A 27,516-nucleotide genomic window follows, 5' to 3' on the forward strand; every position below is an offset into this window, starting at 1 on the left:
TTAGCCAGTAGTATGAATCTACTTGAAGATTCCCACCCAGGGAATAATGCTTTTTATATTCGTTGACTACATACCTTAATTCCTTCATCTTAATACGTTTGACTGCAAGGTGTGATGCTGGCCTTGAAGTGACTTCCATGTCTTGTGGGGTGAGCCTGCTGAACATGTACCCAGAGAGGCTCTGTGGAGCCAAAAGCTAGTTGTGTTGATGCCGCCCCGTATGACCAGGTTTCCCGCAAAGATGAATATCAAGTTTTTTCCTTGAATATTCCACCAGGAAACAATGACAAAAATTTAGCAATTGGAACTGGCCTTTTCTTGTTTTTCTCTGGATGTCTTGGACCAATAGAGAAGTTATGGTCCAGACCAGTGGGGGCCAGTCACCATCTATGACCAGGACCATGTGGGAGACTAGAGTAGACTTCTGACACCTTCCTTCTCACAGTGCCTCGCTGATGGATTTTAAACCTCTTCTGTATAACTAACCAGAGTCACTTCCTGTGTTCCGAGGCACCTGCTGGCCAGCCTTTGGGCTTTCATGGAGAATGGTGACAGGCCAGGTGGTGGCTATGAGAATGAAGAATGTGAGGCTGCCTTCAAGGAGGAACTTGGTGGTGTTCTCAGAACTGGCAGTAGAAACACCACCCTTTCCCTGTGCACTGAGCAGCAGCTGAGTGAGGGGTTGGATCTGACTTGGTGTCCGAGAGGCTTGAGCACCACAGATACTCCACCAGCAAAGCTGGTGAGACCTCTCTCCATGGTTGTGGAGAATCTCCTTCATCCTCAGGCCTGAGCCCATACGAGTCCACCCTGCCTATGTCCCAGCTGACCATCCTGAAGGCAGGATAGCAATCCTGTCTCTTCTAGTGAGAAGGCATCAAGTGGTGGGTCCTTCCCATGGGTAAGGACGTGTGAGCTTTAGAGGTGCACCCTTGTCTTCTGTGCATTCCAGGCTTCTCTAGGTATTTCTGGATTGAGTCAAGTTAATGAGGAAGACCAACTGTCCCATCTGGGAGGCTGTTTTTTTCTGACCTCTCTGGCTCATATTGGATACTGGTCAGGAGGCATTTTTACACATCTTGAGGGGACAAGGTCATAGGATCAAACTCTTCTAGGGCTATGGATCAGCCACTTTTGTGCATTGGTACCACCTGAGTGATGGGGGCCATCCCTTGGGACAGTGCTCTTCACCCTCAGCCTGGTGTGAGGTCGACTCTGAACAAATGGCTTCTCCTCCCAGCTCCCCGGATCACTTGGCTGAATTGAGAAGGTGCCATCTGAAGGCTTTGACTTTACTTTGCCCTCTGCTGTGTTGGTCTTTGACCTCATCAGCTCAGCCTATGCAGGCTGCTGGGATCATCTTCCAGGCAAGGCATATGGTTCCACAGGTTGGTCTGTGTCATAGGAATGGATACCAAGGAAGATCCACATTGCTGAGAAGTCTGATGGATACTATAACTGAGTAACTTATGTTGAGTTCAGCACAGGGACCCCACTTGCCCCAGGTTGCTTCCTATGAGAAGGATCATGGTAGTGGTCACCTGTACTTGCTAGGCCTTTTTAGTGGAGGAAGAGGAGACTCCCTTACCTTTAATGTCTCAAACATCATTCCACTGAGTTCTGCAAAGTGCTCCTGGTGATGACTCTGGCTGGTTTCCTAAGCTTTTTTCACTTAACACAATCCATGCATCCCAATTTGTGACCCTGCTCTCTTTGAGGACAACCCTGAATACAGAGTTGTTCTGGAATAAAGCCTGGGTGGTGCTGGTGAGTATGACAAGGTTTTTATTCCATATCGAAGCTTCTAGAACAATGATATTAGCTGATGCCCTGGGGCTCCAGAGTTTGTGTAGATCACCTCCTGACTCCTGTTGATCTCAGGCAGAAGTACTACTGTCATGACTGCTACCTGGACATGGTCTTAGAGACCAAAGGGCCTCCACTGTAGAATCTCTTATAGTATGGGCTCTAAGAATATGGAACTTGCCACCTCAGGCCTTGTTACTCATGGTCCACATCTCCCTGCAGGCCATGTCTGGAGACCTATGTAGCTAAGATCACTGTGTTCATCCACTAAGGAATGAGATGAGCAGGTTTATCTAGGTTGTTGCACGAACCTGTCATTATGGCCCGTAGTGTAACCTGGGCCAGTTGACCAGAGGCTAATTTTCACATTCACTAAAACTTGTGGTCAAGACAAGATTCAAGGAGATGGGCAGAGAGCAGGTGTGGCCCCTCCTGGTCTAGGAGTCTGAGATTGCTCTAACCCTAAGATATCCAGCTTAATTTTGGTTCATGAGAGGAGGTGCTAACTTATTCATGGAACATGTGTTGCTGGGAGTATCTGCCTTTGTTTCCATGCCTTTGGAACTCATTGAAACGTCTTCCTGAGATTCTGGGGACAAGATGGCTCATGGTCACATAAGCGTGCTTGCTTCTACTTGGGAAGGACTCAGCAGCCTCTAATCCAAGGACATGAATCCTACAATCATTGCAATCCCAGGGTATAAGGTTGCTGGGCCTCCAGGAATCCTCAGGGCAGCAGTGTGAGCCAGAGTTGTGTGGTAGTGTGGAAGCATGTGCTGGTCTTGCTTTCTGGGTCTTAACCCCTTTCAGGTTGGTGTTTATTTCTTTGGGGGACATAGCTAAGGAAACCTGGAAGGCAGCTATGCTAAAGGAAGGATTCCAGAATTTCAGTACTGATGGACAGAAAGAACATGGTAGATTGTGGGGAGAATTTTCTCCAAAACAACTGTCCTGCATCTAGGGAGATGAGCAGACTTAGAAGTCGGGAAGAGCAGAGACTTTGCGATCCACTGAGTTGTTAGTCTCTCTGCAAAGAATATGAGATGACACTGCCATAGTTATTCCCCTTAATTATCTGAACAGGACCACTCGTCAGTGTTACTGGGTTGTGTGTTGTTCAAAATAATTTGCCTATGGCTATCGTATTTTATCAGCCAGTGGTAGATTCCAGTGCAGGTTATCTGGGCACAAAATACTTTGAAGGAAGATTTTTAACTTTTATGTTGAGTGTTTGTAGAAAATGTGAATAATATGTACTATTTTTGTATATTTCAATCTGTTTCTTTTGAGGCATTTGTACCTTTATGTTGTATTTGGTATTTCTGTTAAATGAGCACTGCCCTTGCTGTTTTCCAATCTCTACTTATAGGCTATGAGGGTATTATCTTATTTGTCTTCATTTTGTTCTTTACTGGGGAGAGATAGTTGGTCTCGCATCCTGCATTTCCTCAATGTAAGATTTCAGGACAGGTACTGTATTTCTTGTGATATTTAAATTAGTCACTTTCTCATCACTGGAACAAAATAGTACCTGACCCCTGCAACTTACGAAGAGACACAGGCTGGTTTTCCAGGATTCAGTGCATGGTTTGCTGGTTCCAAAGCAGAAATGGCATGGTAGAATGACGTAGGAAAGGAAAGCAGCTAGGAAACAAAAGGAAGCAGTCAGGGACAAGAATATGCTCCTCCAGGTTACATCTTCTGTGGCTCTCCTCTTAGTGGGTTAATCCATTGATGAAACTACAGCTAAATGTGCTGTTAGGAGGTAGATCTTGCTGAGTACAGTGTGCCCATGATCCAGTTATCTAGCTCTGAACACAGTTCTGTGGGGGACACTTGGTAATAGTACTTAACAAATGAGCACTGCATTAGGACCTGAAATCCACACAGATCAGAAATGTTCTAGAAGTCAGTTGAAATGGGTTTCACCTGGAGAAAGCAAAGGTGCTGTGTTTATATTGGGCTCCTCTAGGGGCCCTCTTGTTCCTTAGGTTCAGCCACCAGGTGAGACACCCTGCACTCCTTGGCTTGTGGCTCCTCATGAAGCTATGTTGGGACCTCTAAAGGTGCAAAGTCAGCCCCACATCTTGACATTTCTGAGACCGGGCTTTGCTCCCTCTTCTCACTTTCATGAACTTTCTGAGAACAGCTCTACACCTGGTATTCTAAGACAGTGTTTTGTAGATCTTTAGCAACTCTGACTCAATGTTTTTCCCCAGGCAAGAGTGGTTTCACCTACAAACCGACAATTAAAGGTTCCCCTTGGCCTGCTGGAGGTAGCACCTGATTGGTGGAGCTCTGCAGGGCTCCTGGTAGCTCTTCAGTCTGCTGTCATGAGCTCCTATGAGTGCCTCCTGTGGATGAATTTGGATTTCAATTCTCCATCTGAAGGTGTGGATAAAGATTCCCATATAGACCCACAATTCATTGTAGAAAAGATTAGCAGCAGAGATGAAGGAAGAAAGAAAAAAGAAAACTTGACTCTGAAAATGCCCCTTTTCTCCCAAAGCCTGTGTTCCCAGAGTAGCTGTGTGCTTTGCTCTGAGTATTTGAAGGGAGCACCTTGGGGGATGATGATAGGCCCAGCTGACTGATCTCATATCCAATCTCTGCCTGTTCATGGTGCTCTCCATGGCTTCCCTTTTCCCAGTGCGTATTCCCTTGGACTGAAACCTGCAGTCCCTCTGCTGTGGGTCTGTTTCAGGTCTTGGTATCCCAGTCTGTGACGTGGCTTCACTGTGGGACTGCAGCCACTCTGGCCAGGTTCCTCCTGGGCATCCAGCAGCACTTTATCTCGGCTTATGCTTCTATTTGTTGCAGTGGCAGAGTCACTGCTCTCGTTCCCTCTCTCGCTAAGCTGCAGTTCTACCCAGGAGCTCTGCACCTTCTCATTCTGCAGCCCAGGCCCCACTCTGACTCAGGGGAGAAGGGGGCTGTGCCTCCTCTGTGGATGGTGGACTGCAGGGAGCACCAGCTCTATGGCCCATAGCCAAGACTCCCCACCAGTACTGAGTAGGACCATGTGTTTCATGATTTTGATGTAGAGGCTTTGTCCCCAGGTTTATACTCTTCTCCCTACAATTTTGAAAGGACATTGTCATTGTTTCCATTATCTCAGGAGAACTCAACCACCTAGGACATGGAGAATGTCTTTACATGTGGGTAAGGAGACATGCATCCCTAGAAAATCTCTTTGCAGAAACCTTCAGTGGTAAGACGCAGCTTATGCTGCTTCCTCTTCTCCAGCTTCCATGCTTACAGAGCTGGGGAGAATGTTCTCTTACTTTGTGGGAGGAAGAATTTTTATAGGGACAAATGTTTTTCTCTTAACAAGCAATAATCCATTGAAGCATAAATCAGCTTCAAACCCCTCCTCTGTGAATCACAATAGAAGAGGGGACAGGGATGTCAATTTGTCGTGGAGTGGATTCTCACCCAGCTGCCTGTTTCTCATCTCCCCTGTGGTGCCTGCTCCTGGGGAGATGGTGAAGGTAGCTGACATCAGGTGCAGGCTGCCAGAAGGAACCTAGAGTTCTTTTTCTGTAAAGCTCATTTCAGAGGTTCTGGGGGCTCGGTGTCATGTGACGGAAAGAACACTAATACTGTGTTTCTGACTGATTTGTGGGTGCATAGTGAGAAGGGTTCCCCTCTAGAGTCAGCTGGGCCTGGTGTGAGCAGGGACCTCATTGTCTGTTTCTGAGCAGAAGGAGTCTGTCATGCCTCAGCTTCCCTGGGTAAAAGGGTGATGCCCACTGTGATCCAGGATCCTCTGTGTCCCCAGATTCCCGGAGAAGCCTGCAGATCATTGAAGCCTAGTCATTTCCCTCAGGGCAAGTTGGAGTCCACGCACCAGAATAGATAGCTGACGGTGAAGGTGTCTTCCTCTTCCTCTGCTTGTTCTCTCCCTCTGCAGTGCTGGGACTAAGTCCTTTGTGAGGTGTGACCCACTATTTCCTGTGTGGCTCCTGGCATTGTACTCAGGCAAGTCAACTTGACTTTTTGAGGTGATTCTTTGGTTACTTAAATCCGTTTAGCATAGTCAATAAGACCTTTCACCTACTTTTTGAGTAAGAGGTCCTGTACCTTCATTGTGCTCTGAGCTTAACCGGTGAAGTTCCCTGCCTGGAAACATGTTAGACATGAAAATGCCTGGTCCAGGTGCAGATTTGAGAACCAGGCATCTGAATCACTTCCTGTGGCAAATGGGGCCCATTTTACTGTGACCTTCTTGAACCTATAAATGTAAGTTCCGAATGTGGTGGCATGTTGTATATATTTGTTTGTGCTATTTCACATCCTTTATCTCCAGAGATGAATGAACAGACACTGTGTGTCCTTGAGATCTCGAGGATGTGCTTCAGAGAAAAGCCTACTGCCAGGAGGTATGGGGAGGAGGCAGGCCTCTGCAGACCTTGCAGGTGCTGGGCTTCCGTCTGTCCTTGTTGAAACTTGGAAAGTGTTGAGGGTGAGTCTGCTTTTGTATCTTACCCTTAGCTTTGTTCAAACCTGGCATGACTCCAGCAAAGTGAAATGAGTCTCATAAAGTTTGCGAGTGAAGTGAGCAGTGGTGGTTCTTGTGAAATGAAGCGCGTCTGTGAATCTAGGCCCCGGAAATGCTGTAAGATGTGCTTTATTCTACAAACTAGCATGACAGAAGTTGTTTTCTATCTTTAATTTTCACCAGAGTATGGGAGAAAACCCATTAAACTCTATAATAGTTCAGGAATATGAACCTGGAGTTCAAGCATAATAGCCCAAGCATCTTCTACGTAAGTCAATTTTGCTTGAATTACCATTTGCAGGGTATACCGTTTTTTAATTAAATGTTGCTAAGGAGTAAAATGGAAAGAATTAATATAAAGAACACTAACTGGCCTGCTTTTACACAGAGTCCCTGCTATTCAGGAAAAGTTCCTTGTCTTGCTCGGTGACCCGCCCTGCTGTGAGGGCGCCTCCTAGTGGTGTGTGGGATGCAGCCCTACAGCTGTATATGGCGATGCTGTAAGACTCGCTCCAACACAGGAGTATTTGAGAAAGGAATCTATATCCTAGAGGTGAAAATTATCAAGACACCAGGCTTTCCCTGGAGAATTCACAGAAGTACATGACATTCCCCTGTGTCTTCATTTTGCTCTGATATGGAAACAGTGTCCTCTCAAATAAAACGCTTTATCTCCAGAGAATCAATGAACAGACACTAGTAAAGAGGAAAATGAAACAGAGGAAACAAACATACATGTCCCCTTCATTGGGGAACCTTCAGATCCCACGGACGCACGTGCCCAGGTGACTGGGTCCCAGCACCGGATTCCCAGGTGCAGCTGTTAGTTAGGATGAGTGTGGGCTCCACTTGAGCCCAGCCGGCCTCCAGGTTCTCCTGCTGCAGCTGTGTTGGAAGCCCCTGCTCTCAATAGGGAAGATTCAGTTGTCTCCATCTCCAAGGTGCATGGAGGGCAGGCTGGTGATGTTGGGGTGACCTTCGCCATCAGAGTTGTTGTTAAGCTGATGTGGGAGTACACAAGGCTGCTGTGCAGGCAGGCTCTGCTCCACGTCCTGGCCCATGGAGAGGGGTTTGTAGCAAGCAAGTATGGAGGTTGTGACAAGGCTGTGACTTCAGAGAGTCCTTCATGGTCTTGTGTTCTCCTCTGACGGGGGACAGAGGCTATTTAAGTCTTTCTGCCTCATGAAGTATGGATTGCTTTGGTCTTGACAAATGCTACTTAGGGTTGTCTTATACCCTTGTGCTCACTGGTTTTGTGCTCCATCATCTAATGTAGCTTCCTCTAGGGCACCATGAGCTGCATGGCCAGAGGCTTTCCACTGGTGGACATTGCTGCCCTATTGGGAGAGAGCCACAGCATAGAGCTTCCTGAGGTCACCATTTGTATGTTCAAAGTCTGGATGGTCCTTTGCCACAAACATCTGCATGCTTAGCAGTAGCTGCAGGATGGCCTATGGCTGTGGCTCTCTAAAATGCTACCCCATTTCCTGTGGCCACAGCTTTAGAGCACAAATATCTTACCCTACAGTGCATCTTTGCAGACCCCTCATTCCAAAGCTGCTGGAATTGGGACGTGAGTCAGCATCTGAGATCTGGACTGCAACAAAAGACTGTTTGAAGGAACCCAAGGGCTGTTAGGTGGGGACTGACTGGGGATGGTTAGATAGGGTGAGTTAAAACTGAGGAACATAGCACTGAGCTTGCTTCTGAGCTGTTGCAGCTGGATTGTCCTGGGGACCCTGCGCTATATGTAGACTACATATGAAGATGTGTCTCTGTGTGGGGGAGAGCATAATCTACCCACTCCTCTCTCTCTCTTGGCAGTTTCCCCTCTGTGGCAGCATTAACCTCTACAGAGACAGCTCTGCATGGGAACAAGTACACCCAAGAGGTGACGGTGATGGCTAATGGCTTCCAAATGGAATGCCAAGCCCCCTGGACACCTCCAGGCAGATGTGTGGTTCTGGCCCTGCAGCAGCAAGAGTGCCCCCTCCCTCTTCTGAGTTAGAGATTCTGTCCCTCTCCTATATGGAGGTTCTTGATGCAGCCCTGTCTCCTTCAGATGATTCCCCATCTGTACCCTGACAATCCCTGCTGGAAATAAGTGCCTTTAGAAGTAATTACCTCATTTTCCCCCAGAATATTAGTCTTTTAAATTGTAAGACTTGCTGTCACAAAATGTACATGAGAGTGCACAGATTAAAGATTTAAAATAAGATTTACCTTACCTGCCAGGAATTGATCCAAGATAAGGACTATAGAAGTATTAGCTGTTTCATCAGGAAGTACAAGATGGTAGGTGGTCTGGTTTTCCAAACATATGAATACTTTAATGTGTCAACTGTTTTCCACTGCTGCACAGCTCTGTGTGTATAGGTTAGGGAGAAATATCTAAGAAGTGTCTCTATCCCTTTTGAATTTGAACTGTCAGTGCTGCTACTTGGGAGAACTTACTCCTGTGCCATCCCTTACATTGGCTCCTATGAATTCTAAGGCATCCATCCTAGTTCACTCCATCCAGCCACTTATAACTCCTATGATTGAACAAGAAAGAAGCATGAGACTCTCTGAACAGACGCGGGCTGTAACCAGAGGTTTCAGATACTTCCTGACTTCAGTAGAAGGGCCTTCCAGATATCTTTGGCTTTGATCATTTTCCCCACAAATGTGTTGAGGTTTTTGTCTTGGAAGCTCAGCCCCTGCTTGGAGCATCTTTCACTCTGTTTTTATTGATCCTTGTACATCCACTGAGGGTCATTCTCAACAGATGTGTGGTAAGAATCCTACTTGGATCATTCCACATATATTCTGGGGAGCTTTTACCTGGATTTTTTTCCTTCAGAGATGTTAGTCGATGTTAATTCCACACTGAGTATGTGTGGTGGGTCTGGGTCCCCACAGTCCTTTACTCTAGGTGTGTACAGTGATTCTTTGGTTTGGGGTAATACCCTTTTCTGTCATGGGATCCCTTTGCTTTGGTGAAGTGCTGAGCTTAACCTATGTCAAAATCATGTTCAGAGCTGTTCATGTGTCCCCATCTAACACAAAAAAAGACATTGGAGTGACTCTGGACACTAGACATTGGAATGTCCATTTAGAAGTGGTTCTGCTTGGCCTTATTGGGATAGGTGGGTTGGAGAAAATGGAAATATATTTCAGACTTGGAAATCTCCTTCCTTGATGCTTTCCTGCCATGCCAAATCCAGATGTGGAGCCTTCTGTCTTGCTAACAATACTTAGATCATAGGCTTATGATATGCATCAGAAGTCATTTATTTGGATGACTTGTGTGGTTTCTGCAGATGTGCCTTCAGTAAAACTGAATGAATTCCATTTTATAGTGTTGCCTCTGAAAGTTATTACCAGAATGACTGCCTGACTATGGCCTTCCTAGAGAGTGAGCTAGATTTTAGCATGTCCTGTCCCCGTGAACCATTTAGTGTGATTCAGCATTGACTAGGTCAGCAATTCACACTCAATGTGCCAAGCCCATCTTTGAGTACTCACAAAAGACAATACTTTGGTCACCCGAATTCTCAATTGAAAGTTGATGAAACTGTGTTTTGAGAACAATGTTTTATGCAAATGGGAATAAATTGTTTTCTAAATGCATAATATAGAGAATGGTTCTGTTGCCATTTGCTCAAGGTTTCCTGTCACTGGGACAGTTGGCAGAGCTGTCCAGCCAAAGCAGTGTCCATAAGTATGTGAATCACAGGACCACAGCAATGGATGGCAGCATGGCCCCAGTGGCTAACATTCCTGTACTTGCCTATTGTGGATTATGGTGGCCCAAGAAAAGGGAGATGTTGGAGAGATGGAAATAGTACATTCTGTTCCTTTGTCTCCCTTAGTGTGTACCACTCCATCAGACACTAGGTGAATTAGTACTTTCAAGAGCTTGCAGGGCTGGGGCAAGACTCCTCAAAAGACTGCACATTCTCAGAATCAGATTTAATACAGGACATACAGAAATTTATAAGATTAGCTTAGGCAAATGAAGAATGCAAGAGATCAATCCATGCACTAGAGATCCAAAGAATTCAGCTGAGGGTCTGGATCCCACAGCAATGTCCTATGAGTCCATATCAGGAGGCCAAGGAATCTTTGATGGAAGACTGAAGGTCTGTGTTGGCAGAAAAAGGCTGAAAAGCCAATGCTGGAAGCTGAGGAGTCTGCGCAGAAAGCCAGGTGACAATACTCAAGGCGAGCGTGAGGACCGGAGCTGCTCTGAAAACAGCCACAATGAAGCTTTTCCAAGGAAAATAAGTATGTAATCCTTCCCTCATATTCTTTTCTAACATTTGGACAAGTCTCCTTCAGTGGCTCTTTTACACTGAGTCATGCTGCCTCAGTTCACCTCGGCATCCCCATGCAAGTTGACCATCAATTAGCCACCACATTAGTTCCTTTTCCCCCCATTACCTGTGCACCTTTCACCCCCTCCACCTTTCCCTATTTACATAAATTTCATTTCCATTTTTTTTCTTTTCTCATAATTTTTCCTTTCCATTCCTCCCTTTCCCCTCTTCCTTTCCACTTCCCCTCCCAACACCACTACACCTTTGGGCCTTTTCCTATTTCAGGTGATCAATTATTCATTTTAATCATTTAAATCCTTATTTAGACTTTCAGTTTCTCACACTAGAGAAACTATTCAGTATTTACACGTGTGTCCTATTTATTTCACTTAAGAGTATCGCCTCAATATGCATCCATTTAGCTATAAATGTCTCTAGTTTCTCATTCTTTATGGCTGAGTAGTACTCCATTTTATGAAAAACCCACATTGTCTTTATCCAGTTTCCAGTTGATGGGCACTTGGGCTGTTTCATGCAGAGTAATTCTATAAGCTGGAGCCAGTAAAGTTCTGAGCAACCCAGGACCTGAATCCACTGTTTTCTGAAGTTGTCCTCTTGTTGGCTGCCTGTCTCCAACTTTTGCATCTTTCAGTTCTTTCAGAATGTTGCAAAGTGCCTGTATGTGCAGAGCTGGAATCCAAACCCTTCCTTTCTGACTAACAAGGAACCTTGCAAGGGACCTGCAGCCTTGTCACCTGCAGTAGGCCTAGTACTCTGACCCCAGGGAGTGTTGTGAGCCCTGCTTGCTGTGGTAGTCAAGGCTATGGTCTGGAGGACTGTGGAAGTTGATGTCCACTATCTTCACTGAGACCCAAGAGAGGAGAGGTGCATACCTCCATGATGCCCGGGGACTGAAGTGTCCATAGTGTGGATTTTGAGGCCTACCTCTGCACAGAATTCTATCCCTCTGAAATACAGAGCAGGACGTGGACTCAGTCATTTACCTTGTGAGATGCCACAGGTACCTTTGACCTTTAAGAAATCAGCCGAGAGATTTCAGTGTTACTATGAGGAACTGCTTGCACCTTAGAATCTCAGCAAAACAGATGAAGGACTGAGGTCAAAGTGCATGGTTCTCAAACTTCTGCCTTTCTCTTTCTCAGACCTCTAGCACATGGACAGATCTCTTGAATTCTATATTTGACTCTGCAGGTATAGACTGTATGAGGAGCAGGGACACCGCTGTCCACTGACATGGATGAGCCTCCTGTAACTGATGCAGAGTCACTTCCTGTATGGAGAGGCAGCTGCTGACCAGCTTTCTGGGCTCTCATCCTTCATGTCTGTTTTGGGCAAGGTTTTCCATGGAGAATGTTGAGGGGACAGACAGTGGCTATGAAGAGAATGAAGAACATGAGGCTGCCTTCCCGGAGGAACTTGCTGTTGTCCAAAGGGCTGGTAGGAGGAGCGCCATCCTTCCCCCTGTGCACTGATCAGCAGCTGAATGAGGGATGGGACCTGCCTGGCCAGCTGAGAGGACTGAGACTTGGACACCACAGATCCTCCACCAGCAAATCTGGTGAGACCTCCCCTTCATCCTTAGGCCTGAGCCCATGCGAATCCACCCTGCCTATGTCCTGCTCAGCATCCTGAAGGAGGATAGCAATCCTGTCTCTTCTGGTGAGGAGGCATCAAGTTCTGCTCTTTCCCTTGGGTGACGACATGTGAGCTTCATCTCATGTGTGTCAGTCTTAGGTTTCTCTCTTGAGGAACAGAGTTCCAAGCCTGCTTGGGTCTTTAATGGTACCCTGGAGGGAGAAGGCTCTGCAGGCAACAAGTCCAATGAGTGGTGTGCATCCTGGCTCAGAGTTAGGTGCTCTTAGTGTCGAGTTTACAGTGCTTTCTGCTCCAGCTCATGTCTCTGGGTCCAATGGAGTGGTCATGTTCAGTCTGCTGTTTCAGCCATTTATGCCTTGACTCTAAATCCTTTGTCCTGCTGGTGACTGGCACAGCTGCCTTGTCAGTTGCACTTGAGCTGGTGCATGTGAACTGACCCCAGGCCTTGAATGTGATCCTGGATCTAAGGTCAAGCAGTATTAAGGAAGCAGTTTTCTGTGGCTACCATGTAGACTCCAGAGGACAGAGGGACTTGCCATTGTAGGGCACTGACAGTGTAATGTGGTCTATATCTACATGGGGTCTCCTCTCAGATTTTTTTTCTGAGTTTTGAGCAAACATGGACTCTCCTGAGTCACTATTCACCTTGTGCAAAGCATTTAAATTCTTAGGAAGAGTCTGTGAGAGCACACTTAAACCTCATCATCACGGCCATTGCAAAGGTCAATAGTAAGAGTATCTTCTTGGTCATTTCCTTAGTGAATGTAAAGAAGTGCAAGGTGCTGGTAATTCTTGCCTTATTTGTTGTTTTTGGGTTTTGGCACACATGATTGTGTCCAGATGTTCTGGCAACATGTTCTTTACCCCATCACTTTTATCTTTAGAAGGGGGATTTAGGAGACACTCCCTCAATCAGGACTAAGGCCTTTGATATTTGTAGGTGAAGAGCATCTCCCTATGTTGATTATCATGAAAGTAGCTACACAGATATTTTCTTGCCCTTTGGTGTTTCACCTGGTGAATGCCATCCTTTAAATAGCAATTTCAGTACAGAATATCCCAGTTTTACAGTTTTTCACCCTGCCTTTGATATCACCAGAGGTGTGACTGTCCCATATAGGCTGAGCCCATGGTTCAGCATTGTCAGCAGCAGCATCCAGGGCTTCTAGGGACTTGGAGAGGATTTTGAATCTGTTGTGGTTAGCACAGTGGTACCTGGCTGGCTCACCCACAAAGCATACTCAGCAGAATCTAGCTTTCATGCACTGACAGGCTTCCTTCCACTGTTTCTTCCAAACTGGACTTGATCTTAGCCAATAGGCTGAGAAGTGATTGTGTTTCTTCCAAAAGGGCCCTTTGGACAGTGACATCTCATTCAGGGTGTGTCTCCTGCTTCAGTCTCTTGACCCGCATCCCTGTCATCCCTGGAAATATCCTCACACCCACAAGTGTGATACACAGATTTCCTAGGCAGTTCTCAAGACAATCAAGTAGGTAACAGAGATGAACCATCACTGCTGGGAAGCTGATTTTCACAAGGTCCACACCTTAACCCCTCTCTGCTTCAGGTTTGGTATTGTTCTAGGAGTCATTTTTTGTACTTCTTGAAGGAATAAGAATACAGGAGAAAATGTGTGAGCCAGTGTCTCAGACAAGTGTGCAATTTGCTTGTCCTAAGAGTTAAGATCTTACTCAAAAAGCACATCTCTGCCAACCTTCAACCTGCTGTATGGCTGGGACCCCTTGACCAGCTGTGAGCCTGGGGCCTCCTGTCTCTAGATACTTGGTGTGCTCATCTGAGCATGAATCCATTGGTGTTTATATCTCCTGTCACCTTGACTTTTTGTGTTTCTTATACTGACCTCCTGGGCCTCAGAATTTAGCATCCTTGTCCCAAGGGAGAAGCCCAGTATGAGCCCTGGGGCTGTGTCCAGTCTATGTAGAGGAGCACTAAGATCCATACAGCCTGGAAGTCGGCTTCTGGGGAAGTTACTGTAACTAGATATGGAGGAGTGAGATTTGGAATAGGTCTTGTACTCTGGTTTCGCTGACATGTTCACTTGTCCTCTAAGACTGCACTATCCTCAGTGCGGGTGTCATGACTGTCTCATATGGGCACATCTCCTGTCACCTTGACTTTTTGTGTTTCTTATACTGACCTCCTGGGCCTCAGAATTTACCACTCAGGAGTGGACACACACTTTTTTCATGACCAGTGCATTTGGTCTTTGATTCTACAGGGAGAGAATTTGAATAAACTTGAACAATGGTGGATCTAATGCTTTGTAATCATGTTTTCATGCACTCCATGGAGGTTATGAGGCCTGAGACTTTGAGCATAATCTCCATGAAGCAGGACAGTTGGTGACCAAGGGAGGAGATCAGTTCTTCACTGAAGCTCACCATCGCCATTTCAGGTGGAGGCGCTCACTTGGCTGGTGCCTGAGCACTTTCCTGGGGCCATTGCTGCCTTCAGCGGGAATTCTTCCTCCCCAGCAGTCACCTTTATATTTGTGCCTGTTTCCCCCCTAGATCTCCATGTGCACCCAAATCTTTGCCAGGTGTCTGAGGATCCTGACAGCAACATGCACTGTGGTGAGTGCATTACAGGTCCTGGTTTCATTGGAGGGAAATGTGCATGTGATTTTCTGTCCCAGTATGGGATCTCAGATAATGTTTGTTTCAAGGGACTGAGCCAGTAGCCATTCAATGGCCGACTTGGTTGCCATAGTACCAACTGTAGGCCTTACCTAACCCTGCAAGATCTATGGATCCAAATTTCTTCTTTCTACCAACCTTGGTGGAACTGCAGCACTTCAGGATCTTCCTTAGGTGAAGAAATAGGCATGTGTGGACATTTCTTGGTTTCCTACCTCTACCTGATCAGTATACTATGGAGCTTTTGAGTTTCTCCAGCCCCTCTTCCGTGCTTTTAATGCAGTCGATTAAGGATGATGTCATTCAGGTGACAGTCACTGCCTTGGAACCCAAGTTAGGATTCCAGTCGAGCACTCAGCCCACTCATAGGTCCTTGTTCATATTTCTCATTGTGCACACTGGATGGGAAGTGTGTGGAGTCCACAGGGAATTGTTCCAGGTACTCCACCTGCTGTAACCCATTGTCTTCATTAGCTGATGTTACATGGATTCTGGAGACTGATCATTCTTTTGGCTTTTTTTTTTAACACCTCGAGGAGGAAGAGTATTGCTAATGTCTAAACCTGTCTAAAGGGCTCTCCCATGATTTTCTTGTTTCAGACATTCAGCCTTTTATACCATGGGCTCCCTTTGACAGTGCTGGGCTTTTAAGCTCCATTCTTTACCACAACAAAGTCATTTACAGGGTGTCTTCCAGGTAGATTCTACCTCTGACCCTGAAAGAGTTCTTCCCTGATCTTAGGTGAGCTTCAACTATGGCTGCTTTTTCTCCTGATACTTCTATTCTTTATAGAAGAATACTTGAGTGACACTGTTGGAGTTCGAAAGTAAATTAGAAATTTCTGGACAAAAAAATCTGCTTCTTTCATGCTTTCCTGTGCTGCAGTATCAAGAATTGGAGCCTTTTGGCTTCCTGGTAATAGCCATAGGGCTCATTCCTGTGATCACCATGTGTGCATCAGTGGTTTCCCCTTGAAGTGCTTTCTGTAGACATCGATGGTTCCATTCCATATTGTTCCCTCTGAAAGTCTTTATACAGAAAGTCTAACTCTCTTGAGAATACCTCGTGCAGGCAGATTTTAGTTTATCCTGTCCATGAACCTTCTAGCCTGATTCAGCATTGGCCAGGGCGGGAATCCAACACTGAATGTGCCCAATCCTTTTTGACTCCTCATAAAATCCAATCACTTTATTCTGAATTCTCAACTGAAACTGAATGAAATTCCATTAATGAGCATATTTTATATGAAGGAGAATAAATTGTTTTGTAAATATGTAATATAGAAAATAAGGGTTTTATAGCCTCTTGCTGCTTTGAGGTTTCCTATAATGAGAACACTTTGGTTCAAATACCTGTGTGTCCTCATTGCTTGGATATTTCAGCCAAAGGTCCAGGGATATGGGGGACCCTGAGCCCAAATGGCTGAGACTCCTGGACCTCTAGTGTGCATCATGGTAGCTCATAAAAAATGAGATTTTTGAGTGACAGAAACACCTTGAGAAACCTAAATGTGATTTAAAACTCATTTGTTAGGGTACTTGCATATTTTTGACACATATTTTTTATTTTTGTGTGCACATAACAAATATTCACTCATATTTGAATGAATCAGCAGTGTATCTCAATGAGGAAGATTATTAAAAATAAGTTCCATTTTCTTAAAATATTGATGTCATTTAGATGATTGTTCTTGTCTATCAATCATCTGTGTCAACTACCTTAGTTAATGACTGCTTGCTTTCACTGTCACACTGTTCCACCTGGATATCTGCCCAGTGTGGAGGCTCAGGTGGTGGCCATACATTTTCTCCAGTAAAAGCTAGAGAAATTCTAGAAGGCTAGGGGTGGATGTCCTCGGTAGGTATTCCTTGGACACCTTCGGTACATCAATTTTGATTGTGACAGGAAAGTAGGGACAGTGATTATTGCTGGTGGTGCTGCGCCCCCTTTTCTGCTCAGTTAGGGCCTGTTGGGGAAACAGCCATAGGTACTCTCGGACTGGAAGGTTTTCCCAGCTGCCTGACAGCAACTATTACACTTATCCAGTGACCCATGCTTTTGTCATGTCTTCCAGGTACTATTCTCCCTCCCTGGACTTTTAAAAAACATGGCTGCTGTTGGTGGAAAAGTACAACGGCAAGGCTCTTTTTCATAAAAAGCTGGGTGGTGTTTGTAAGGGGTGGGTTTGCCTCCTGCCAGCTTTGTTGACCAAAAACAACATAAGGATGAGGACCCTCCTGGCCACTGTGAATCCTAAGAGTCCTGCATCTTAGCTGCACTAATGGTAAAGCTGCTTAGAACTGAACTGGCAGCCCAGTGAGTCATCTTGGTGCTCAGTTGAAACCTTGGGGCTTCAGGTGTGGTCTGTGTGTGTCAACTGAAGGAGTGAGGGCAGTTCAGCCCGGCCAGTTATGTTATGAGGGTGTTTAAGTTGCTAATCACTCCACAGGGAACAGACCTTTGAACTTGTAATAACCTGCACATATATAATTTATGTATTTCTCTTCCTTTGGAGAATCCTCATAGAGGCTTATAGCTCTGCTCAAAGGAAGGCTGACATATTGATATCTTAGGACTTTTACAGTCTAATCACTGGCATTCAGCCTGTCCAAAATATGATGCCTTCAGTTTTACTCGTATTGATCTTTAATGCCAATAGCAGCTCATTGCTTCTCAAAGGATGGGGTCATGTTCAGGCCATTTTGTATCTATTTCATTTTTGTCATTTTTCTCTTGATCTTAGTGCTGACAATTGATCACTTTGACATTGTGACCTTCTGTGCTTAGTCTTCCCTTCATATTGGGGGAAGAGCTTCTTGGAATAAAAATGAACTAGGAGGTTTAACATGCCTTCCCTCAATTTAATTGCTGAGATTTACCAGTAGCAGTTAAGAACTGCTCTTTCCAAAGCTGATGGTGGTAGGAAGGCTGCTTGTCTCCTGAGCAGAAGAGTAATGTGGGAGATGAGCGAGACCATTCAGTCCCCACCCATCATAACCTACATCCTAGAAGGGTCATTTGAAGTGCTAGTGCTCACTGAGTGGTACTGAATGCCCAACACGGTTTTCTGGTATTATGGATCTTGCTTCAGGAAGGGCTGTTGAGGATGACACCAGCATTAGGGCACAGCTAGTTGGCTGAGGGACAACAGCAAATTTCACATTCCAGGAAAGGTACAGTCTAAACTCTGAAGTCTATTCAGTACATCATGGAATGATCCCAAACGTGATGTGCCTGTTCCTAATACACCCATATCCTCTGACCAGTGAAACTCAGTGCAGAACTCCTTTGTGTGTCTCACTGCTGCCCACAACTGATGGAGCCCATCTCTGGGACCTCACCACTCCTACAATGACAAGGGAGCACTCATGATTATGCACATGTTTATGATTGTGTTGAATATTGATACAGCTGCTTTCTGTCATCCACTTGCACCATACCTAAGGCTTGTCATCAAAGATATTGATGACATTACTTTTGTCCTATGAGGATCCTGAGTATAGTATGTGAAGAATTGTATGCCTTTATTTCGTGTTTGATCAAGCTTTCCTTGGAAACTTTCTTGGTCAGAGATGGCTTGTGATTGGACCAATGTCCCTCTTCCCAGCCTACATGATACACCATGCATGGATTAATGAACAGCCCCTGGGTAGAAGAGTATTGTGCTCCTGTGTGAAAGGAAAATACTTTCTTCACATCAGTTCCTCACTGAAGGATGTGATGGTTCTGCAGCACCTTAGAAAATCAAGTGGCAGTGGAGCAGTGTTTTCTCCCCAGTTGGATTTCTGCTTTGGCTTCATTTAGATCACATACTGTTGAGTTCATAAGATTCTTAGCCTTAGGATACATGATACACATGTCTGAGAGCCTCAGATTCTCCTTGGAATCTACTCCTAAGATTCAGATCAACCTGGGGAGATTTATGCTTTTCCTGGGTGATGACCCCAGTAATCTCGATCTGCCTTTTCTCTGGCCTTGACTGAGTGGGTTTGTCTGTCCCTGATGATCATGGTGACTTCTGACACACCATAGCTCCAAAGCGAGGTTTGTAACCAACTGTGACAATGGAGAGAGATTTCTACATGCTTTCCAGGCATGCTGGGCATGGTAGAATGTTGTCTCCCACACCCGCACACAGCCAAAGCAAATGCTGTTGGATACCTCGATTTTAACAATACTAAGATGACCCATGATGCGACTGGGGACATCAAGAGAGGAGGGGAGTCCTGTCCCTGTGACCACCCTCCAAGGTGGATTCCGGGCTCGGCTAAAGTGCCTGGTCTACAGGGGCTGGCTGCTCAGAACAGAGAGGGTTCCTGTGGCCCGTCTGTGCTGCTCCTCCCCCGGAAATAGGTGGAGGGGGTTCCCTTGTTGCTTCTGGGCACAGTACTCCTAGAGTTGACTCTCCAAAGAGGTGCTGTGCTTTTCATTGGGCGCAGATGACTCCCCCATATTTTCTGAATGAGTGTCCTGAGTGGACTTTAGGGCCACAGATGTCGCATCCTCACTCTGAGGTGCCCTGGCCAGATGCGCTGTTGGCAGGGACTGTGGGCAGCGACTGGGCTCCAGCCTGATCTCCAGGATTCTACAGCCAAGTGTGAGTGCCGCTGGAAGGCTGGGCCGTGGCTCCTCTTCAGGGGAGTGTTCGGCTGGGCAGGGCCATCAGGCAACCTTCAGGCCAACCAGGTTTTCCTGAAACCAGGCTCGTCTGTCACATCAGGCCTGCTCTTCTGGACTTTAGTATGGAATGGAACTGAATGAAAGTTGACATGAAACACTTTGACCTCAGAGTAGGTGGACTTCAGATTAAGCATCATGGGTTTGTCATAGACTTTCAATTTTTCTCACACCTGGCAGCATGAGATGCTACCAAATTCTCAGCTGGCCTGTTTGCGTTCACCATGTCTGCTGCTGTGGGTACACTGGGGTGTGTAAAACCTATATGGAAGCCACTGGGAGACAGGAAACTGTTGGCTTTGTCAGACTGTAGTGCTGTGTGCTTTCAGGCCAGACACGTGTGTGTCTGCACCCTGTGGTGTGTGCTGTATTCCGGTGTCCCTTGGTTTTTCTGCTCCCCTGTACTGCTTGTCTTAACATGAAGGAAGGCGAAGAAACATAGAAACTACTTCCCTTTTTTATTTTTATTGCTTCTCATTTATTTATTTTTCGGGGGTGTCTCAGGTTAAACAACAGAAAGGCAAAGGGTCACCAGGATGGCCAAATCTTTTCTCACTCACATCCCCAAGTCTCAGATCCTTTCCACCCCCATAATTTTGAATAAAGTTGCAAAAAGAGATACGAACTCAGCACCTCTCCCATAAAAAAAAAAAAAAGAAAACGTGCGGAGGCAAAAACTGAAATACTCTGGCTGCCCGCAGAGCAGCTCTGAATCCTTCTCCATGTGACCCTCATATCCACAGCAGGCCGCTGGGACTCCTGGCCAGTTGAATTCAGGCCTCACTCCCTCTCCCGCCCTTCTTCTTCTTCTTGCCTTTCTTTGACCATTCAGGAGATTTGAGTGGCTCCTGTGTCTGTGAGTACGGTGATGACCCAGGGACTTGGAGCTGGATCTGAGTCGGGGAGCTGGGGGCTGCTTCTGCGCCGTCTTGGGCTCTTGCTGCGATGCTTTTCTCTGCGGGGTGAAGGACTTCTTCTCTGGGAAGATGCACTCCGCCTTGGCCTTCGGGGAGACCGGCTCCTGCTCCTCCTCCTCTAGCGCAGTGTGGGAGAGCCCTGGGGCTCGTCCAAGTCTCGGTAGCTTCTCCGGCCGTGACCTGGTGACCGCACGCTTTCCAGCTTCTCATCGTCTTCCTCTTCCTCTTCACTAGACTCCACATCCTCCATGTCTTCTTCTAGAGCACTCACTCGAGGCTCCAGTTGCTCAGCTTCTTGGAGCACGTAGCGTTTCTGTAGCCGGGGCAGAATGATCTCACAGACTGTCTCGCTGTGCAGCAGTACATCAATAAAGTCATCCACATGCATCAGTTCCAGCTCTCCATTTTGCTTCTGGCTCTTGATTTTGCGATAGTCCTTATACAAAGGTTCCAAGTACTTGTAGCAATCAATCGCAGTGCCGGTCAGCCTCGTGTAAAGTGCACCCAACAGGCGGACATACTTGCAATCTTCATTTTTTAGAAACTCTATGATGATCTCCTTCTCAGGTTGAATTTGCAGCATCTTCTAGGCCAAACACAGAAAGGGAGTTGGTTTGAGGTTTCCACGTAGACCCCGCCCACAAGCCTTAAGTCCATGGCTCGATGAATTACAAGTTCAGCCGTAAGACCAAAGCACTCTTCTTTCCAGTACTTGGATTCGTCGATTCGTGTCCGAATGATCTACTCCACCAGATCCTGAGGGTTAGTGCCACGGATGCCGTGAGCGTCCTTCACTGTACGGTTCGCCATTTTAGAAGTGCGGTTCTGCGTATTTCTGTGGGTTGCTTTAGTGCATCACCTCCAGCTCAATCAAATGCCAGGAAAAGGATGGAGAAAGGTGGAGGAAAGGTCTCAGTTAGCGGCCCAGCAACCCTCTTGGAAGCGGAAAGCTCAGCATGCAGAACTTCCGGGAAGCGCTCCAAAATCGAATGGATGGTGGCTGTTGGCGCCAAGGGAAGTAGGTCGTGCTGTGCACCGCCCATTTGGGCGGGTACTTCCCTTGAGATTGCATCCGTTTCTTGCATGACACAGCGAATTTGAAGAGGAAGACGTGGGATGCCTGTGTCAGCCTCGTAGAATACGTGAACAGAACTCTTGCTTCGCTGGGATCTTTCACCGGAAACTTTCCCAAATCCCGCCTGAGGTGGTCAGCGGTGGGTGTGTTAGGTAGCAGGCTGCTTCCCAACAAGAGCAGAGGGATGCTAGTCGGTGCAGTGAGCACTGAAGATAAACATCCCCTGAGCAGTGGTATTTGTGGCTCAGGGCACCAGGGCCACTCATTGATAGGGGACTCAGAAGGGGACTCGCGGGTCCCGTTCAGCTCGACAGCTGCGTCCCTCCTTGTCAGAGGTAGATGCATCTCCATCCTTCCTGGGGGCTTGGCACTGGGATTCTCAGCATGTCCCTTCCTCTGAACACCACCTCTCACTGCCCTGCTTCCAGATGGACACGGCTGGGGAGCCCCTTGAAGGATCTTGTGTTGTGCAGCAGAAAACCATGCGAGTCAGCTCAACTGGGGGCAGCATGACTGTAAGGCAGATGCAGGGGCAGCAGAGGGGTGCATCTGGTAGTAAGACACACCCAGGCACGCTCTGAAGATGCCACGTGGCTGGAGGGGAGGCCCAAGATGGCAGTGGGGAGGAAGTTGTGTGTAGGGAACAGGGGAAGGGGACGTTACTAGAAGCTCTGCAGTGAGTCCTAATCTCCTGTGTGCCACGGCAGCACACGGCAAATTACAGGAAAGGTTCAAAAACGAGACTGAGAAGAAGCTGAGCTTTGGGTCTGATCAGTGCTGCTCTGGGTGGCAAAGACGACAGCCCCCAGCTTGCCGCACCTTTTCTTCAGTACATCGGGAGAAACAAATAACAAATGACTGAAGGATCCTAGTTAGTGAAACAGACTCCATATTGCTGCTGGATGACCCACCTGCCTGCCCTTTAGATGAACTTAGAAGGAGGAAGTTTAGAAACCTCCTCCTCTTAGAAATAACAATTGATCAACTATTGTTTTACAAATGTTCTAAGGGCAAGACTTTCCACTTCTGTACCTTTTGCTTGCTCTGCTAGTTCTATCCCATAGGGGTTCCTAGAAACTGCTGGCCTCAAAGGTGTATAAAACATGTTTGACTCCCCCCAGTTGGGGCTCAAGTCTGATGTTCTGCTTGGGTCCCAGCCAGTAATAAACTCCTGTGTGATTTAATATCAGTCTCTGGTTGGTTCTTTCTCGCTGGGTGCAACATTCTTGGAGGCCCCAGCAAGATAGCCAGCTGCTCTGGAGCTTACTATCTTGGAGCCATTGCTTCTTTTTAGGAGAGAACAGGATCAGACATCAGCAGTGTTTGGCCCCTCTGGACACCGGTCTGCAAAAGGAGAGGCCACTCTGACAGTATTCCGGGGCTCTGGGTAGGCCGGTCCCAGTTGGGCCCTATTGCCGATCAACTGACCCATAGGAGTTTATCAGGAAAGCCTCTAGAGGTAAGAATTGAATGATTCTTAGTGCACTATGGGTAGGTAGGAGGAAGCTGGATGTGGCACAGGTTTCCCTACCTAGAGTCTCTTTGTGATGGCAAGCAGACTCACTGGGCTGGAGTCCTCAGAAGAGCGACTCCCTGGGTGGGGTCCGAATCCATTCGGCCCCATGGGTTTTACTTGGCCAAAGTTTGTCTTTGTCTGTTTATTGTTGTCTGTCTGCTTGCTCTGTGTGCCTTTTGCATTTTCACAGGCTAAAATTATGGGTTCCTCACAGTCCACAGAAGGAACTCCACTTGTGTTTTGAATAACTTCAAAAAAATTTATTCCACAGACAGAGAAGATGAATATGGCATGAAATTTTCTAAAGACAAATTACAAACCCTGTGTCAATTAAAATGGCCCAGTTTTGGAGTCAATTGGCCCCCAGTGGGAACTTATTCTATGCACATTGCTCACAAGGTTTGGAATGTGGTCATGGGCGTGGGGGCCCCACAGGTCCCAATCGACCTTTGACACTCAATTGGGACAGGACTATGGTCCATCAGCCCCATCTTCCTCCTCCCTATTTCCTTTAAAACAGACAGAGCCCGGGGGGAGGACTGATTTATGTCCCTTTTACAACTTGTGTTCTTTACAATTGGAAACATCAAAATCCCCCTTTCTCTGAAAAACCTCAGGCATTAATCTCTTCTTGAGTCTGTTTTCCATACCCATCAGCAAACCTGGGTTGATTGCCAGCAGCTTTTACAGATCTTGTTCACCACTGAGGAGCCAGACCACGTTTATCAACAGGCAGTCAAAGAGGCCCTGGGGCCAAACCCTGATGTCACTCCCAGAACCGTGGGGTATTCGCGGTTCTGTTGCTTGCCCCAAATGGGACCCCAATGATGACAGAAGGCTGGGGACCTACCGCCAGCACTTATTAGGGGGACTCTGGGCAGGTTCCAGAAAGCCCACTAATTTGAGTAAGGTAAGTGAGGTTTGCCAGGGAAAAATGGAGTCTCTGGCTGCATTTTTAGAGAGACTCTTGGAAGCCTATAGAGTTTTCACTCCTATTGACCAGAGGCTCCCAAAAATGCAGCAGCTTTAAATTTGGCCTTTGTTTCCCAGCTGGCCCCAGATATTAGAAAAAAATTACAGAAATTGGAGAGATTTGAGGGAAAGAATAGGACTAAACTCCTGAACATAGCCCAGAAAGTTTATGATAACCGTTATACCCCTGAGGAAGTCCTAGCCAAAAAACTGTGGGAAGTCACTATTGCTGCACTCCAGGCACAAGAGACAGTTCCTCTGGACAGAAAAGGAAAAAAACCACCTTTTTGGCTTTAAAGAAAGCCTTAGTGTCAGCACCAGCCCTGGGCCTACCTGATGTCACCAAGCCCTTTCGGTTGGTTGTGGCTGAACAAGGGGGCATAGCCAAAGGAGTGCTAGCTCAGGCATTAGGGCCTTGGAATAGACCTGTGGTCTACCTGTTTAAAAGACTTGATCCTGTGGCAAGTGGATGGCCTACCTGTTTGAGGGCAGTTACAGCCACTGCTCTCCTGGTCAAAGAGGCAGATAAGCTCAGCCTGGGAAAGGACCTGGTCATCACCGCACCCCATGCAGTGGAAGTGTTGCTGAGAGGAGCCCCAGAACAATGGCTCTCCATTGCCTGCCTGACTCAGTACCAGGCCCTGTTGCTTGATGTGCCACGCATTAAATTTGCCTGAGAAATGACCCTTAATCCAGCCACCTTACTCCCAGACTCCAACCTGCACCTGCCCCTCTATGACTGTCTGGACACTCTGACAACTTCCACCACCAACCATCCAGACCTGACTGACATTCCCCTGCAAAGCCCAGATAAGACCTTTTTCACTGATGGAAACAGCTTCGTGAAAGATGGAGTCAGGTATGCGGGGGTAGCCATAGTCCGTCGAGAAGAACAGGTGCACTGGACACAGGGATTAAGCCGGGGGGCTTCAACGCAGAGGGCTGAACTAATAGCCTTAACTCAAGCCCTAAGGTTAGGTCAAGACAAGGCTGTAAACATTTACACTGACAGCTGTTATGCATTCGCCACTGCCCATGTGCATGGTGACATCTGCAGACAGGGCTATTGACATCAGAGGGGAAACTATCAAAAAAAAATTCTGGCCTTGTTGGAGACAACTTGGGAACCCAGGGCATTGACCATTATTCATTACAAAGGCCACCAGAAAGGAGACAGCTTTGAGGCCCGTGGTAACCGAGAGGCCGATGATGCGGCCCGAGGAGTGGCCAAAGAACCAGTGGGGCCGATAGACATTCTGCCCATCCAATCCTTTGGCTACCTGCCAGAAAGGCCCACATATACCCCGGAAGAGGAAAACCAAAAGCGAGGGGGTACAAAACTGGACTCAAGCTGGTGGAAAGGGACAAACAAATTTGTCTCCCCTGAGCCCTGGGGTGACAACTTGTTCATCAGTTACATCATCTAACCCACCTGGGAAAATCAAAGTTAAAAAAGACTAATGAGCTCTAAGTTTTCAGTCCCAGGACTGACCTCTATGGTCCAGGACTTCAGTTCCAGGTGTCAGGTGTGTACACAGGTAAACTCCAAGGCGAGACCAAGGAGCAATGGTAATTGACTATGGGGAAGAGAGCCAGGGGAACATTGGGAACTTGATTTCACCGAAATAAAATCCAGCTATAGGTTCAAATATTTACTGGTATTGGGTGACACCTACTCAGGTTGGGTAGAAGCTTTCCCCACTCCTGGAAAATCAGCCAACATAGTAACTAAGGTTTTGGTCCAGGAGATAGTTCCCTGATTTGACATCCCTCATTACCTGGGGTCTGACAATGGGACTGCCTTCATGGCACAGATATCCAAATTGTTGGCAAGGGCACTACATATCGATTGGAAGTTACACTGTGCCTATTGCCCACAAAATTCAGGGCAAGTGGAAAGGATGGATAGGACCCTGAAAGAAACTCTGACTAAATATGTTCTAGAAACTGGTGGTAGGTGGCCTGATCTGCTTCCTCTAGCCTTGTTAAGAGTTAGATGTACCCCATATGTGACAAGTTTACCCCTTTTGAAATCCTGTATGGGAGGCCGCCCCCACTCCTCCCTAAGTTAAATCTTGAACAGATAACAGGGAGTTCTTGTGTCTCTTTACTTCAGTCTCTTCAAGCCTTACAGATTCTTCGGAGTGAGATCCAGGCTACAATACAACAGGCTCGAGAAAAAAAACCTTCGTGACGTTCCAGCCCCACGGTTTCAAGCCAGGAGGCCTGGTCCTGATATGCTTGGTTTGCTTGCACCGAGGACTTGACTAAATACATTCCCAAACCAGTCTTAGCTACCCAATCTGCCATTTTATTTTGTGTCACCATGTATGTTGTTCCACAAGTCTTGTATTATAAAAAAGGGGGCCGTGAACATCTGGGATTAACCACTGAACACTACAGGAGTAAATGGGCTGCCCCCATTTTAGTGCCTATTCTGGTGGGATTAGGAATAGCCAGGTCAGCAGCTATTGGAACTTCCTCCCTGATCCTTCAGGACAAAAATTTTAAAGCCCTAAGCCACCAAGTAGCCAGAGATTTGGGTCACCTGAAAGACTCGATCTCCAGATTAAAAACCAGGTCGATTCCCTAGCTGAGATGGTCCTGCAAAATCAAAGGGGACTTGACCTCCTGCTCATAAAATGAGGGTTATGTGTAGCCCTAAAAAAACCTGTTGCTTCTATGATAATCAGTCTGGTGTCATTAGAGATACCTTAGCTATGGTCAGGGAAAATTTAAAGACTAAATATGCTCAACAAAAGGATCAAAATTGGTTTCAAAATCTATTTGGTCCTAGTGGTTAACTACCCTACTTTCTGCTGTAACAGGCCCCTTGGTTATCTTACTTCTCTTGCTCCTGGGACCTTGTATTATAAATGCTCTGACTAAATATGTTAGAGGGTTGATACAGTTAAACTGATGGTGTTGGGACAAGAGTATAAGATTTAAAAAGACGTTTTAAAAAAAATCCAAAGAGTAAATACAGAAATCAAAGATTTGATTAAGTTATGAGAACCAGTGGGGAATGAAGGACCCTAGTTAGCAAAACAGACTCCATATTGCTGCTGGATGACCCACCTGCCTACCCTTTAGATGAATTTAAAAGGAGGAAGCTTAGAAACCTCCTCCCCTTAGAAAGTCCCTTAGAAACAACAATTAATCAGCTATTGTTTTACAAATATGTTCTAAGGGCAGGACATTCTGCTTCTGTACCTTTTGCTTGCTTTGCTAGTTCTATCCCCTGGTGGTGGTGGGGAGCCTAGAAACTGCTGGCCTCAAAGGTGTATAAAACTTGATTGTCTCTCCCCAGTCAGGGCTCGAGTCCAATGCTCTGCTCCGGTCCCGGCTGGTAATAAACTCCTGTGTGGATTTAATATCGGTCTCTGGTTGGTTCTTTCTCGCTGGTGCAACAATGACTTGCAGAGAGTTCAGTACATCCTGCATAAATAAGATGTAACAATCCAAGAACAAGGAG

General features: G+C 46.6%; 1 long non-coding RNA gene and 1 pseudogene across 1 annotated transcript in view; one reads left to right on the forward strand and one right to left on the reverse strand.

The window, feature by feature from the left end:
• Positions 1-27,516, forward strand: part of LOC110349697 (uncharacterized) — a 196,577-nt gene that overhangs the window by 133,175 nt on the left and 35,886 nt on the right. The gene's annotated exons all lie outside the window — the stretch shown is intronic.
• On the reverse strand, positions 19,906-21,384 carry LOC101715796 (pre-mRNA-splicing factor 38A pseudogene; annotated as a pseudogene).

The sequence above is a fragment of the Heterocephalus glaber genome, unplaced genomic scaffold (genome assembly GCF_053883595.1).
Source record: "Heterocephalus glaber isolate CG9 unplaced genomic scaffold, H.glaber_assembly_v1.0 deba00001509, whole genome shotgun sequence".
NCBI classification, from domain to species: Eukaryota; Metazoa; Chordata; class Mammalia; order Rodentia; family Bathyergidae; genus Heterocephalus; species Heterocephalus glaber.